Raw genomic sequence first — 14,900 nt, forward strand, 5'->3', positions numbered from 1 at the left:
TTTCGCCCATTTTCACAGAAAACAACTAACGTCATAAAGTCTATGCCTACCAAATTTCAAAAGGATTGATAAATTTTTTTTCGATTTATGGCATTAAAAGTATTCTAGACGAATTAAATGAAAAAGGGCGGAGCCACGCCCATTTTGAAATTTTATTTTATTTTTGTATTTTGTTGCACCATATCATTACTGGAGTTGAATGTTGACATAATTTACTTATATACTGTAAAGATATTAAATTTTTTGTTAAAATTTGACTTTTAAAAAAAATTTCTTTAAAAGTGGGCGTGTTCGTAATCCGATTTTGCTAATGTTTCCTCAGCACATATACAATAATATGAGTAACCTTCCTGCCAAATTTCATCATGACATCTTCAACGATTGCTAAATTACTGCTTGCAAAACTTTAAAATTGCCTTCTTTTAAAAGTGGGCGGTGCCAACCCTATTTACTAATTTTCTGTTCTGTGTCCTAAGGTCAACCCACCTACCAAATTTCATCGCTTTAGCCGTCTTTGGTAATGAATTATCGCACTTTTTCAGTTTTTCGAAATTTTCGATATCGAAAAAGTGGGCGTGGTTATGGTCCGATTTCGTTCATTTTAAATAGTGATCTGAGATGGGTGCCCAGGAACCAACATACCGTATTTTATCAAGATGCCTCAAAATTTAATCAAGTTATCGTGTGTAAGGACGGACGGACGGACGGACATGGCTAAATTAATTTCTTTTTTCGCCCAGATAATTTTGATATATAGAAGTCTATATCTATCTCGATTAGTTTATGCCGTTACGGATTACCGTTATGCGAACAAAGTTAATATACTCTGTGAGCTCTGCTCAGCTGAGTATAATGAGCTCTGCTCAGCTAAGTATAAAAATGGCATTAATTTCACAAATTAAGCCAGGGTTGTCCGTGCGAGTTTGAACTTCATTTAAATAAAGCTCAATTTTACTTCTCATCTTAGTTAAGATGCCCACAAGGTTCGGGATAAACTCAAGTTAACTAAAACAGCTCACAGTGTACACAACTTACTATATAAGTATAATTTTTCTCGCAGGAAACACAAGAAGTCACAGAATGCCATTTTAATAGTTACACATGTTTATTTCATTCTGCCTCCTGACGCTTGTTGTTGATTCGTGGATTTTTCGCAGCAAAACATTTACGGCCATATTATGTATGTCGCTGTGCCACTTTGCGTCACATTCAGTCACATTCACTATCACCACTATATAATAAAACATCTTATTAAGGTATTCAAGTTAACTGCCATTCACTGAAGTAAAGGAAAGCTCTTGTATCTGTTATACATAGGTTAGGTTAGGTTAGGTTAGATTAGGTTAGGTTAGGTCTGTTATACATAATTCGCCCTAAACTGCCATCGACTTCAGCCTTACGGACCCTGCCAAGTGCTGACTCTACGGGTCTGTTGGGTCGACCATTGCTTCTTAGAACTACAAATTTCTTAATGCTTATTCCCTCTGATCCGTACCCTTCACCAAAATTCTTCTTTGTTTAGAATAATGAATTCTGCTTATCTTGTTCTCCGATTCCGACATTTATTTTCAACAAAGATTTTGGAAAGGTTGCATTGAAATACTGGCGTATACATCCTATAGACATAGTAATTGGTTACCGTAATTTCGCCGTCAACTTATGAGGCAGACCGGTGAGGATGGAATGGCCTAAAGCTCCCAGAAACATAGTAGGAAGCTATGGAGTTCAACTAAGCCATCACGCTAGTTTCCTTAATTAAATGTGGTATTTCAATACAGTGTTGCCACTTCGGGTTATTGCCTAATCCTATGATATTTATTCTTATAAGTATTCACCCTTACATCGCAAGTTTCAACCCAGATTTTCCACTGAGGATGGTTTTACAAGGTTGCTACCTATTTGAAATTTTATTAATTTTGTTCGTATATCGTTCTTCTAAACGAATTATATTAGATGAATCGTACGGTCTCGTAATTGGAGACTTATAGATACTAGAGCCCGAATCTTACTAAAGAAACGTGAAACGTTTCGAGGTTATAAGCAAATAGAAGAAATTTTATGTTTTGTGTGTAGTACCCGATAAAACTAAAAATTATCAACAAAAAATATGAAAACATGTACCAATGAACCAAACTCTAAAAAACGAGCCAGTTTTACATTCTAGTGGCAACCATGCTTGTTTGTACATACTTGAAACGCATTTTGTAAGATTTTAGTTAAATGCGGGAAAATGTTGATTACCATTACCAACCGTTCAAATGCGTGAATATACTCATAAGTGGCACAAATTAACACAAACGCATACAAACAAGACTATGTGTATGTTGATATATATTTGTGTGTATGTTGAATTGCTCACTTTCTTTCTTCATTAGTTCTATCTTATTAATAGCAATATAAGTATACAATTTAAGTATGTTTGCCCTTTGCAAGCGTTAAGCGTTTCGTTTGATTACAAAAAAAAAAAAAAAAAAAAAAAAACCTTGACTCAACAGCAATTAACTAAAGTGTGTGTGATTTTCTGAGAATGCTTCGTGAAAATGTTGTAATATGAGAACGCCAGATTTAAGAACTCCCTCGATTTTGTTACTTTACGATTGCATGCATTACTGCGTAAACCCTCCAAAAATTGGTATAAGCCGTTGTAAGAAATAACGAATACTGATTTCACTCCTGACAGATAAACCTAAGTTAATATATTTTTGTCCTTTCAAAGAACTTATAAAAGATGTATTTATTTATTTATATATTTATTTATTTATTTATTTATTTAAAAGAAATACAATTATAAATGAGGATTTACAAACCAAAATGCAACAAATGACTTATAAAAAGCACCGACATATAAGAAAAAAAAAAGTGCCGAGTGTCAAATGTAGAGACATTTTTTATTACTAGTATCGCCTGTGGTCGAAATTCGACCAAATTGTTTTTTTTTTTTTTTTGGAACTCAGTCTATGCATCCAGTATTGGGGGTAGTGCAATAATGCATTTATAGTTGAGCAGTGAGTGGAAATATAGCAAACTGGTATGGTCTAACCTACTTAAAGTTCTTACTAAAATTTTGAATTTGATCTAACAAGCCAACCTAATATAAACGCACGCAAGTCATTTTCTGTCAAAAATGTCTCATGCACATACAACTTGTATGAGAGCAAACTGATTGAATTTGCTGCGTGAAAACCTAACTCTATTTCCAATTTTTGTTCTGCGTGACATTTAGATTTGACGTTTCCACATGTGCTTTACATTGTCGCAACGCATGCTTATTTGGGTTAGGGACAAAAACGCCGGTTGTTTGCGTGCGCTAAAAAACGCAGTACGGCTTTATTAGGTTGGCTTGTAAGACGTTATAAATTTTGATTGCATTTTCTTAAATTTTCTACAAACTTTTCAAATGTAATTATAACGTTTTGGTATGGAGCTCCTTAAACAAAAATATAAAACATGTGTAAAATCAAATGTAATTTACATAGGATTATGGTGAAATGACTTGAAATTGAATTGAATATTTACTTTTTCCACATCAGCTTGTTATAAATAAATTTAGTGAGTTTGAACAAAAGTTTCTCATTATTTGTGATTGCATATTTTTTTGAAAGCAACTAAAATAAAAAACAAAGAATCTGTTAAATAAATACCTATGCATTTACGTGTACGTAAAATTTGTCTAAAAAATGGGCCGATTAAGTTATTACTTCTCTTTAAAGTTTTTGTGCGCTTAAACTTATTTTAGAACAATTTTTTAAGGATTTTGGTACAGACCAATATAGGTTAGTGGCAACAATGGGAAACAATATTTTATTTGAACTGAAAATGAGTGAGGCAGTAGTTCTCTCACCGTTTGGCGCGTACAAATATGTACATATGTAGGTGAAACATTTGAGCAACGCGACAATGCAGCTTTTGGAATTTCGAATTCAGCGGGATTCGTGTCTTAGAACACTAACATAATGGGTCCTACAGATGGCAATTTCGATATTTGCACAGTTTTTCGAATGTACAAAAAACGTTTGCTATTAATTATATACAAAATGGAGTAATATGTGTTAACAAAAATAGGCCTATGCACTGCGGCTGATCTATAAGAATCGATTCATATAACTTTTATATGATTTTACGTACGCTAACTATGCCAAACAGCCAGTCAATTGATTGTATGGAAATTTTGTTATCGCATTAATATATCGATTATTCTTTATTCAGTCTATGATAACAAAATCTTACAGACTAGAAATATAAAGATACGTAGGTAATGCATTAAAATCTTAGAAACTAGATACGTAATATGTTAATAAAGAAATGACTTAATTAATTAGTAATGTGTTAAATAAGAAATTAATTAATTATTAAATATATGAGATTTTTTATAAATAAAAGGAAGTAATCCTAGATACTAACAAAGTTCTTGGCATTGCAAAGTCAAGATCTAGCTTCATGTAGATATTATTAAGCTCTTCAACAGCTCTGGTGATGGGGACAAAATTATGGCAGTTAGATCTAACTGGCATAGTGCGAAATCTATATATATAAAAAGCAAATTCTGTGTGTGTGTGTTCAATCATCACCAAATTTTGGCTATAGATTCCTTCGATCAAGACGAATGTTTTTCATCTTTCAGAACTAAGAGTTTTAAATTTGTGTTTTTTTTTTTTTTTTTTCAATTTCACATGCGCCATTGGGTGGTGCGACAAATTTTGTATGTCAGCAAAAGTTCCGCATACGCCATGTACGTACTTGGGTGCAGAACTCTTGTTTGGTCATAGCATTGAATTCACAAAAAGTTAAAGCGATTGCATTGAGTGATTTAATAGTTTTTATTAAATTTAAGCATTCCATTGTAAAAATAGCTGTCTATATGAGATGATAGACAAAAATTGTGCAGCTAAAATTTTTTGATGAGGTTATGAGATTTTGAGTATGCATTGTGTTTGACAAAATAAAATTTGAAAAATAAAGCAAAGAATAATAAATTAGAAGAATGAGGGATTTAAGAAAAAACAAGGGGAGTGTTAGAGGGTGTAAAAGAGAAGAAGGAGAGATAAAGAAATTATAAAGGTAAGAATGAGAAAAAAAGGGAGATACATTTTGAAGAAGATCAATAAAATCTTATATACTGATTGATTGACTTTGAGTAACGGTAAGGAATGCGTTAACATACACCTTATTATTTATGTAGATTAGTATCTGCCCAACCCTAGCAACTCGGGGTACCATGTAAGTGGGTAATAAAAACGGAGTATTCTATTAGGGACTTTTAAACGTATTTGCTCAAGCAAGACTGTACAGTAGGCCGGGTCGATTTGTGGGGAGGCAAAAAAATTGCCCATTGCTCTGTGAAAATCATATTCTAGGGATCAAAATAAGAAACCGAAGGAACCATACCTCTAAAAATAATTCTGATGTCCCCCCTTTGGGTCGTAGAAACAAACTTTGAAAAATCCCACTTTGAAATGCCCATGTTTTTTCTTTTTGGAGTTTATTTTTCTCTTTAGAAATTTATTTAGTCAGAACATATGTAAATTAAAAAATGAATTCAACTTAGTAATAGAAAAGAAATTAAAAAAAATTATTAGAAATAAGCGTTTTTACAACCCCCTTTTAAAACCAAGGCATCACTGAGATGCATTTGCATGTCGTAAACATAGTTGTGTGGGTTTTTTATTCAACCGTTTTAAAAAATGAAGGTATCACTGTGACACAATTGCAGATCGTAAAATTGCTTGTGCTGTTTTTTTTAAGCCACCGCAAGACACAGCAGGTAGAATTGAAATTGCCCCTACCCAAAAGTTCGACCCAAAGGGGGGGGGGGGGGGACATCAGAATTCGTTTTAGAGGTATGGTTCCCTCAGCAAAGTTTCTTATTTTGATCCCTAGAATACGATTTTCACAGAGCAATGAGCGATTTTTAAATCGACCCGCCCTACTGTACAGTCAATGAGTCCATTGATTATATCATAGATAAACATTAAAGACTGTATGTTTCGCCTACTAGCAAGATATTTCAAGTTAATAAGCAAACATTGGGCATTATTAGATGAAACTCAGTTGCACACGTTCAATTCTGTCGGAATGAGAAGCATAGAATGCGTTCCAAATATAGGAGGCGTATTCTAACTTCGTTGTAACAAGGAAATTATAGAGGGATTTCCTTGTATAGGGATCTTTAAAATCTTTGGCATATCGCTTTACTTACTAACTTAATTGGCGCTTAACCGTTTAAATGGTTATGACCGTCCAACAAGGCGCGCCAGTCGCTCCTCTCTGCCAACCGGCGCCATTTGGTCACACCAAGGGAGTTTAAAGCGTTTTCCACCTGGTCCTTCCAACGGAGTGGGGGCCGCCCTCTACCTCTGCTTCCATAGGCGGGTTCCAATAGAAACACTTTCTTGGCCGCAGCATCATCCTTCATTCGCATATCGCTTTAGAAATGCTAAATTGGAGTAAGCTTTAAGAATTAAAAAGTTCACGTGATTAACAAAGGTGAACCCAGAGTCAAAAAGAACAAAAAGGTCAGAAAATACTTCGACGGTCGACAGCTGATTGTTTAGAATTAGGTAACTTTAATAGATTCTAATTTGAGTTTTCAACAGGGTCATATGAAAACATTTATTGATGTTGAACGCCAGTTTATTTCTTCCACTCTCCACTCAGTAAGATTGTTGAGGTCAATTTGTAGCCGACAGGTGTTGGACAAGCAAGTAACTCTGCTAAAGAGCTTCAAGTCAGCATAGAGTAAAAATTGTGCATGATCGAAACAAGACTCAATATCGTCTATAAACAGAACAAAGTAGGGTGGAGTAAGAATACTGCCTTGAGGCAGTCCGGAGGTGGCCACAAAAGAGTAGGATTTCGTGGTACCGATTCCAACAAACGACAATCTGTTGGTGGTGTTGAGCTCAACCACGTAAGGAAAGCTGAATGGAATTGTAAACGACAAAGCTTACATAATAGTAAGTTGTGTGAGACTGTATCAAAGGCTTTCGAGAAATCGGTATAGATTGTGTCCACTTGAAGTCTACTCTTTTCCAATAATACTTATGATATCATAGCGGATATCAGAGAACACACACACAGGCCAAAAATCACATTTAGAGGCCAATTATATTTAAATGTAAGACCGATATTTGTTTTTAATTTTTGGATTTGGTTTAAAAACATGTTTTATATTTGAGTTAAACTATGGCAAAGAAACCGTCGTGGTGTGGTGGTAGCGTGCTCTTCCTAACAGACTGAATATCCTGGGTTCAAGTCTTGGGCTAGGCTACATCAAAAATCTAAGAACACGTTTTGTATTTATTTTAGTGACTCATCTGTCTTGCAAATGCTATTTGGATTAAAACATATAGATCCCGTCTGGCTAATTTGTGGGAAAAATTAAAATTAGCACGAGGCAAGTTGGAAGAGATGCTGTGCTTAAATAAATAGCATACTATTTTTTCATAAACCTTATAATCTAGTAATTATGCTGGATGTATTATCTTATTACAACGACTCATGTAAGCCTGATTCTTTGTTGGTTATAAGCCTTGTATAAAAGGTACGGCAAGCTAATAGCAACTAGCATCTTATAATAAGGTCGTAGCCAAGCCTGATTTTATTCGGTTCTTAAGCCTTATGATCAGGTTATTTTACTCCATTTATAGGCTCATAATAATTCCTTGTGTAAGCCTTATTTAGTTAGACAATAAGCCTTATATAGATAAACCTTAGGTCTGATGACATAAGTACTCAAAAATAAGGATAATTATAAGAAATATGCTATACAGCTAACATTTCTTATAGAATCAAGGTCTTGATTCTAAATACAATTTGACCATATGAAATAAGCCTTATATAAGGTTCAAATTTTTTCTGGATACAGCGAAAAGATGTAAGTATTTAGTTGCAAACACTTGAAAGAGTGTATGAAAGTGAAACTTAAGAAAAAGTTGTTCCTAATTAACAGGCTAAACATTTGTATAGCAACAAAATTAATTATGTGTAATAAACTCACATATGTAACTGCTTTCATGCGTGTTGTTTTGTTTTCGTGTTCACTGAGGTTTTAAAAAGGAGAGAAGATAAAACAATTTTTTTTTTGCAGCAGCCGCAATATGGGAAGAACCTTTTCTTACTGGGAGAGTAAATACGTCGCAGGGAAGAATATTGTCATACTACGCTGAAAGGAATGGTGCTAGTAAAATCAACAAATCGGTTCTGATATTCTTGACTAAGCGGAGATTCGGTGAAATTGATCGAAATATGGTTAATTCGACCGAGTTCTTTGTCAAGCGAACAAATTAGTTTAGACGTGTAAACAGAAGAGAAATTGTCGCTCTTAAGTTAACAAAATTCTGTAAAATTTACAGATTCCTAATCAATCTGTTTTTTCTATTAACACAACTGATCTCACTGGTCATTTCAACAGCGAACAACACGCAATGCATGAGAAAATTTCAAAGAGAATTTTACGCTCACTGCGCTCTCTACTTTATATTTATGACGATTGTGCCACTTGTTAAAAAAAAAAAAAAACACCAAAATAAGAAAACCATCAAATCGAAAAAGCTCACAAAATGAGAAAGCACCAAAAACCAAGTTTTTCAGTTTTCAATACAAAACAAAAAAACCTTTCTTTGAATGTACTTTGCAAAAAATTATGAGATACCGGGATACCTATCTATCGGGTACAATTTTGAAATTTCTCGTCCAAGCGAAATGCAAAATTGCGCCCTCTTGTTGCAAAAGTTTTTTTTTGTACGAACAAATCCAAAATTAGTAACATTTTGTTCAAGGTTTTACGATGTTTCACTCACGCGACCGAATCTAATAAGATAATAATGATATATAATGTTCAAGGTTTCGAAAGCATACAAGTTTGAGTTGTTTTGGAATCGTTTCAAAATAAAGTGTTACGAGAATTAAACTTGCCGAATTATATTTAAAGTTACTCCAGTGGCGAATTACCTTCCCGCGATTTGATTCTTTACTTTTCTATAACTAACAAGTTCTCTTTTTAAAATGTTATGTCAAACAATTTTACTACAAGTTTTGTTCGAAACAATCAAGTGTGGCAACTCTACATGCGAGAGAAGAAATTGAGAATGAGCTGCACTGAAAGAATTGGGAATCACTTTCGTGACTATTATTTTCATTTCTATTTGAAAAGTGAAGTGACGCGCGGTGAAAGTGCTTTTAATAAAACAAAGTAATCAAATGTATAATGTTTAATATTTGATATACGCCCAATTGAATAGTAAGTAAATACATACATGTGTACTTAATTATCCGATATTTGTTTTAAATTCGAAGAAAATGGAAACATTTTATATCAAATGTGCATACACAATATAATTATAATATAACAATATTATATTCGGGGGGATGGTATAATGCCTTCTGGCGTCACATGCCTTTAAATTAAGCTTGATCAGTGATAGCAGATGTAAGGAGTGCGGTTTGGAGGAGGAAACGATCGAGCACGTTCTGTACTCATCCCATGCACTTGCCGGGCTAAAACTCCAGCTTTTAGGAGTGATACAGCTGTCAGATCTAGAAGCAGCAAGTGGTGTAAGTCCTAAGAAGCTTCTAGTATTTGCCAAGAGGACGAAGTTATTTTATAACATAGGTCCTGGTTTCTGATAGGGTTTCTCAGTTTGGCCGTTAAAAAAAACTTCTGGTACCACTACGGTCTCAATCAGTCTATGTGAGGTGCTCATGGACCTAACCTAACCTATAACAATATGGTGACAATTTTTGGAGGAAAAGTTGAAATAAAGTTCTTGAAACCGACGCCAATGTAGTTTAACAACCGGTGCAGCGCCGTTATTTTCGCCAGGGCATGTACTAACGCTGTGTGAATATGTATGTAGAAAATATATATGTAGCAAGCATGCGTATTAATGTATTCACATAATTACGTATATATAAGGCAACATACTTTTGTGCAAAGCTCTCGATTGTAATTCGGAACATTTTTTGTTTATTTGAATTCAGATTTAAGTTATTATTATTTTAATTAATATTACTAAATATAGCAATAAAATCATTAGAAATGAAATGTACTTATATGTAATTTATACAAATAAAAAAAAAACTAAGTAAGTTTCCGTAGGTATTAATGTCATAAGAGCAGAAATTTCTGTTGATGTAAAAGTTTACGGTATTAATCTAGAAAAAACAGAAATATCTGTTATTTCAATAGATTTCACTGGTCATTTCGACAATAAACTCTGTTAATTTAACAGCTTGCGCTGGTTATTTCGAATGAACAAAAATCTTTGTCATTTCTACGTCTTTCGCTGTTAGTCTCATCTTAGCATTAAATCTGTTGATTTAACAGTTCGCACTGGTAATTTCAAAAAAACAGAAATTCTTTCATATTAATAATTTTGATTGGTATTCGTAGAGCGACTGTAATAATTGTTAATTTAACAAAGCTATGGGTAAAGTATGGTAGGTTGAACTGGCCGGTCCATGAAGACCTCACATAGACTGATTGAGTCCGTAGTGTTACCAGAAGTTTGTTTTAACGACCAAACTGAAAAACCCTATTAAAAACCAGGACCTATGTTATAAAATAACTCCGTCCTCTTGGCAAATACTAGAAGCTTCCTAGGACTTAAGCCACTTGCTGATTCTAGATCTGACAGCTGTATCACTCCTAATAGCTGAAGTCTTAGCCTGGCAAGTGCAGGGCACGAGCACAGAACATACTCGATCGTTTCCTCCTCCAACCCGCACTTCCTACACCTGCTATCACTGACCAAGCCTAATTTAAAGGCATGTGACGCCAGAAGGCAGTGTCCAGTCAGAATACCCGTCATGAGTCTACAGTCCTCTCTTTTTAATGATAGAAGCAACTGTGTTAGTCTAAGGTTGTAAGACCTACACATAATCTTCGACACTTTACAGCCCCGCGCTTGAACCCACGCCTTTTCTGCTTGGTGGATCATGTGCACCTCTCGCCTTCGCTTAATCTCGCCCAATCTAATTGGGACGTCTACGGAGCAAGCTTCAAGGGATGCGCCCTTTTTAGCTAATTCGTCCGCTTTTTCATTCCCATCTATTCCCATATGCCCTGGGACCCAATATAGATGTATGCTTCTCCCTGTCCCGATTCTCTCCAGAGACTGCTTACACTCTAACATGCATTTAGATGCTGTGCTATGCGAGATTATTGCCTTAATTGCTGCTTGACTGTCAATATAAAAGTTGCAGCTTAAGCTATTCTCTTCCAGGGTTTCTACTGCTTTGGTTACGGCTAATATTTCCGCTTGGAAAACGCTACAGTAATCCGGCAGCCTGTAGGATCTGCTTAATTCCGGATCAGCGCAGTATACCGCAGACCCTACTCCTTCCACTATTTTGGAACCATCGGTGTACACATGTATCGCCTCGTCCGCCATTTGCGCACCCTTGCGCCAACCGTCCACCTCTATTGTGGCCTTGAGATCTCCCTCAAAGTGCAGGTAGGGAATCATGTAGTCTGTTCGTCTTGTGACTGAGGACGCTATACTACTATGGCCATATGGTCGGCGCTCAAGCTGCCCCGAAGCATCGAGCCTGGTTGCGGTCGTTAACGCTTTGTTCTTTGCTACCAGGTCTACAGGTGGAATGTGCAGAATGGCATATAGTGCAGCCGTCGGGGTTGTTTTCAGGGCTCCCGTAATGCAAAGCATCGATAGTCTGCATACCCCCTCTAATTTTTTAAGGTATGTTGTTTTATGTGTGGCTTTCCACCAAACAAGAACTCCATAGTATAGAATAGGGCTTACAATCGCTGTAAAAACCCAATGAGAAAGAGAAGGCGATAGGCCCCACGTACACACCAGCATTCTTTTACATGCATAGAGTGCCGTTGAGGCCTTCTTGACCCTCTCCTCCACGTTGACCTTTCATGACAGCTTACTGTCTAGGATGATTCCTAGATATTTTGTGCAAGGTTTCTCCTGTAAGGTCACCGCTCCTAACTTAGGCGTGGTCCAATTTGGGACCTTGTACCTCTTTGTAAATAAGACCATATCCGTCTTCTCCGCATTGACTTTCAGCCCGACATTAGATGCCCAGGTATGAATATCCCGAAGCGCCCGATCCATCAAAGAACTAATCGTTGGAAGGCATTTTCCACTTATGACAATTGCAACGTCATCTGCGTAAGCCGTAAGTTTTACGGGTCCCTCATCGAATTGCCTGAGCAGTTGGTTGATGACCAGTGTCCACAGCAGAGGTGATAGCACCCCTCCCTGCGGCGTGCCCCTGTCCACTGATTTCGTGGCCTCGTACAATCCCCATTGTGATGTAATCTTTCTGCAATTTAACATGCAGCCGATCCATCTGATTAAGGCAGGATGTACTTTAATGTAATTAAGACCATCCATAATCGCCCATTTTGCAACATTATTGAAAGCCCCGGCAATGTCCAAGAAGACTCCTAGAGCATACTCCTTATATTCCAGGGATTTCTCTATGCTTATTACCACCCTATGCAATGCGGTGTCTACCGACTTGCCTTTGGTGTACGCATGCTGTGTTGTGGAGAGCAGCTTTTCATCCACGTTGGACTTTATGTACACATCTATCAGCCTCTCAAAGGTTTTGAGCAGAAATGATGTTAAGCTAATCGGTCTATAGTCTTTAGGATACACGTGACCGATCTTCCCCGCCTTTGGTAGAAAAGCTACACGAGCAGTTCTCCAAGAGAGCGGTACATGATTCAGTCTTATGCACCCATCGAATATTATTTTAAGCCATTCCACGACCGCCCTACTTGAGACTTGTAGCATGGCCGGGAATATACCATCTGGGCCCGGCGATTTAAACTTAGAAAACGTCTTCACTGCCCACTCGATCTTGGTATCGGTCACCAAGCCCGCCACCACTAGCTCCGTGATCGAAGTGTGAGTGATGTCTGCTGGTTCTTCTAAACCGTCTCCCGATGGGAAATGTGTATCGAGAAGCACCTCAAGGGATTCCTCACTATCACGTGACCATTCCCCGTTCTCTTTCTTTATTAGTCCCTGGACTATGTTTCCCTTTGCTAGGATTTTTTCAACCGTGCTGTTTCACTGGAGCACTCTATGTCCGTACAGAAACTTTTCCATGAGTTTCTCTTCGCCCTGGTAATTTCACGCTTGTAGATCCTCAGTAGATCCCTGTACTCGTCCAGACACGCTTCGCTTTCCGCGGTCTTTGCGAGTTTAAACATTTCTTTTACCTGTCTTCTTAGAAGACTCAGCTCATTGCTCCACCATGGCGGCTTTGCTTTTCCTCTGAATCTTCTTAGAGGGCAAGCTTTGTTATACGCAGTCATAAGCGTCCTTGTTAGGAATTCATTCGACTCCTCCAGTGCCTCTACATTAGCAACCTCTTTGGGTTGTCCCAGTTTCGTTTCTACATGTTTCTGGAATTTAGTCCAATTCGTTGCCCTAGGGTTTCTAAAGGTTCCTCCCTTCTCTACCCTCTTTAGTGGGATGCTGAAGCTTATATACGCATGGTCGGAGAAGGATGGTCTATCGAGAACCATCCAATCATACCTTGATATATCACGCTCGGAGCTCAATGTAATATCCAGAACATTGCTGGATGTTGGACCAATGTATGTAGGCACATTTCCCCTGTTGGCTATGTGCAAATTGGTTTGCAGGATGTAACAAAATAGAGATTCGCCTCTCTCGTTCGTATCTGCTCCTCCCCACCCATTGTGGTGCGCATTTGCATCTGCGCCTATGACCAACCGCCCTTTGCGCCCTTCCTCCTGTACTAGCCTTTTGCACTCCATCGGTGGAACCTCCGCAGCATGGGCCATGTAGCAGGACGCCAGGATAAATGCCTGCTTATTCTTTTGCTCAACGGCCACCGCTACGAGATCCTCGGTGGTGTAATTAGGCAGCATATATGAATGCAGCTGTTTCCTTACCATTACTACAGCTTGCACCCGTCCTTCCGTTTGTGCGTAGTAAACGCCAAACCCGCGCGCGCTAAGTCCAGAAACCTTTCCTCCCGATGAGAGCCACGGCTCCTGGATCAGCGCCACGTCAAACGAACCCTCCTCAAGGGTTAGGAGGAGTTCGCTCGACGCCACTTTACTGTGTTGGAGGTTTATCTGTAGGACTCGCAGCACCATTGGGCTGTTTGTCCCCCTCCAGCACCTTCGTCTTGACGTCGTCGTCCTCCTCTTGCCCTTTTGGTTTAGAGTATTCGAGGCCCCCTTCAGCCCCTCGTGAATGTTGTGCCGTGTGTTCCTCTGTGCGAGTCACAGCACCATTTAGCGGTTGGTCCTCTTCTAGCACGTTCGTGGTGACGTCGGGGACCTCCACCTGTCTTTTTTCCCTTAGGCTTCTGAGGTCCTTTTCGACTTCGCCCACTTCCAGCGTGTTAGGATTTTTATCCTCGGGACTTCTTTTCCTGAGTCGCATGTAAATTTTGCCAGTGCCAAAGGACATTTTGCCAAGCTGCGTGTACAAAATATCCTCCGCCTGCTTGTTTATTTGGAAGATGTAGAACTGACCATCCTCGGTAGGCCGAGATACAGTAAGTACCTTCCAATCCTGTGTCGGTATGTTCGGATTCTGATTCTGCAGAAGTCGCAGTGTATCCTGCGACTTCATCACGCATGGTATCCATACCTTAACTTTTGGTACCGTGGGGATTTGCGCTTTATCCACCACCTCAAACCGCGCGTACGTGCCTTGCCTTTGGATGTTTGGAACGACTTCCTCCAGCCACCGCAAGCTCGCGATGTTGTCGCACGCTATCATCTTCACACCATTATACCATCCCACCGAATCAAAGGTTGGAAGGGGCTTACTTGGTTTTTCCCGCATCATCTTAAGCATTAAGCTAATAAGCTCCCTTTCCACAGATCTCCACCTTTCAGTAGTCATTTGTCTGAACGGACTGCTACGATCAACCAGCGC

Source organism: Eurosta solidaginis, chromosome 1 (assembly GCF_040869045.1).
Source record: "Eurosta solidaginis isolate ZX-2024a chromosome 1, ASM4086904v1, whole genome shotgun sequence".
In the NCBI taxonomy this organism is placed as follows: domain Eukaryota; kingdom Metazoa; phylum Arthropoda; class Insecta; order Diptera; family Tephritidae; genus Eurosta; species Eurosta solidaginis.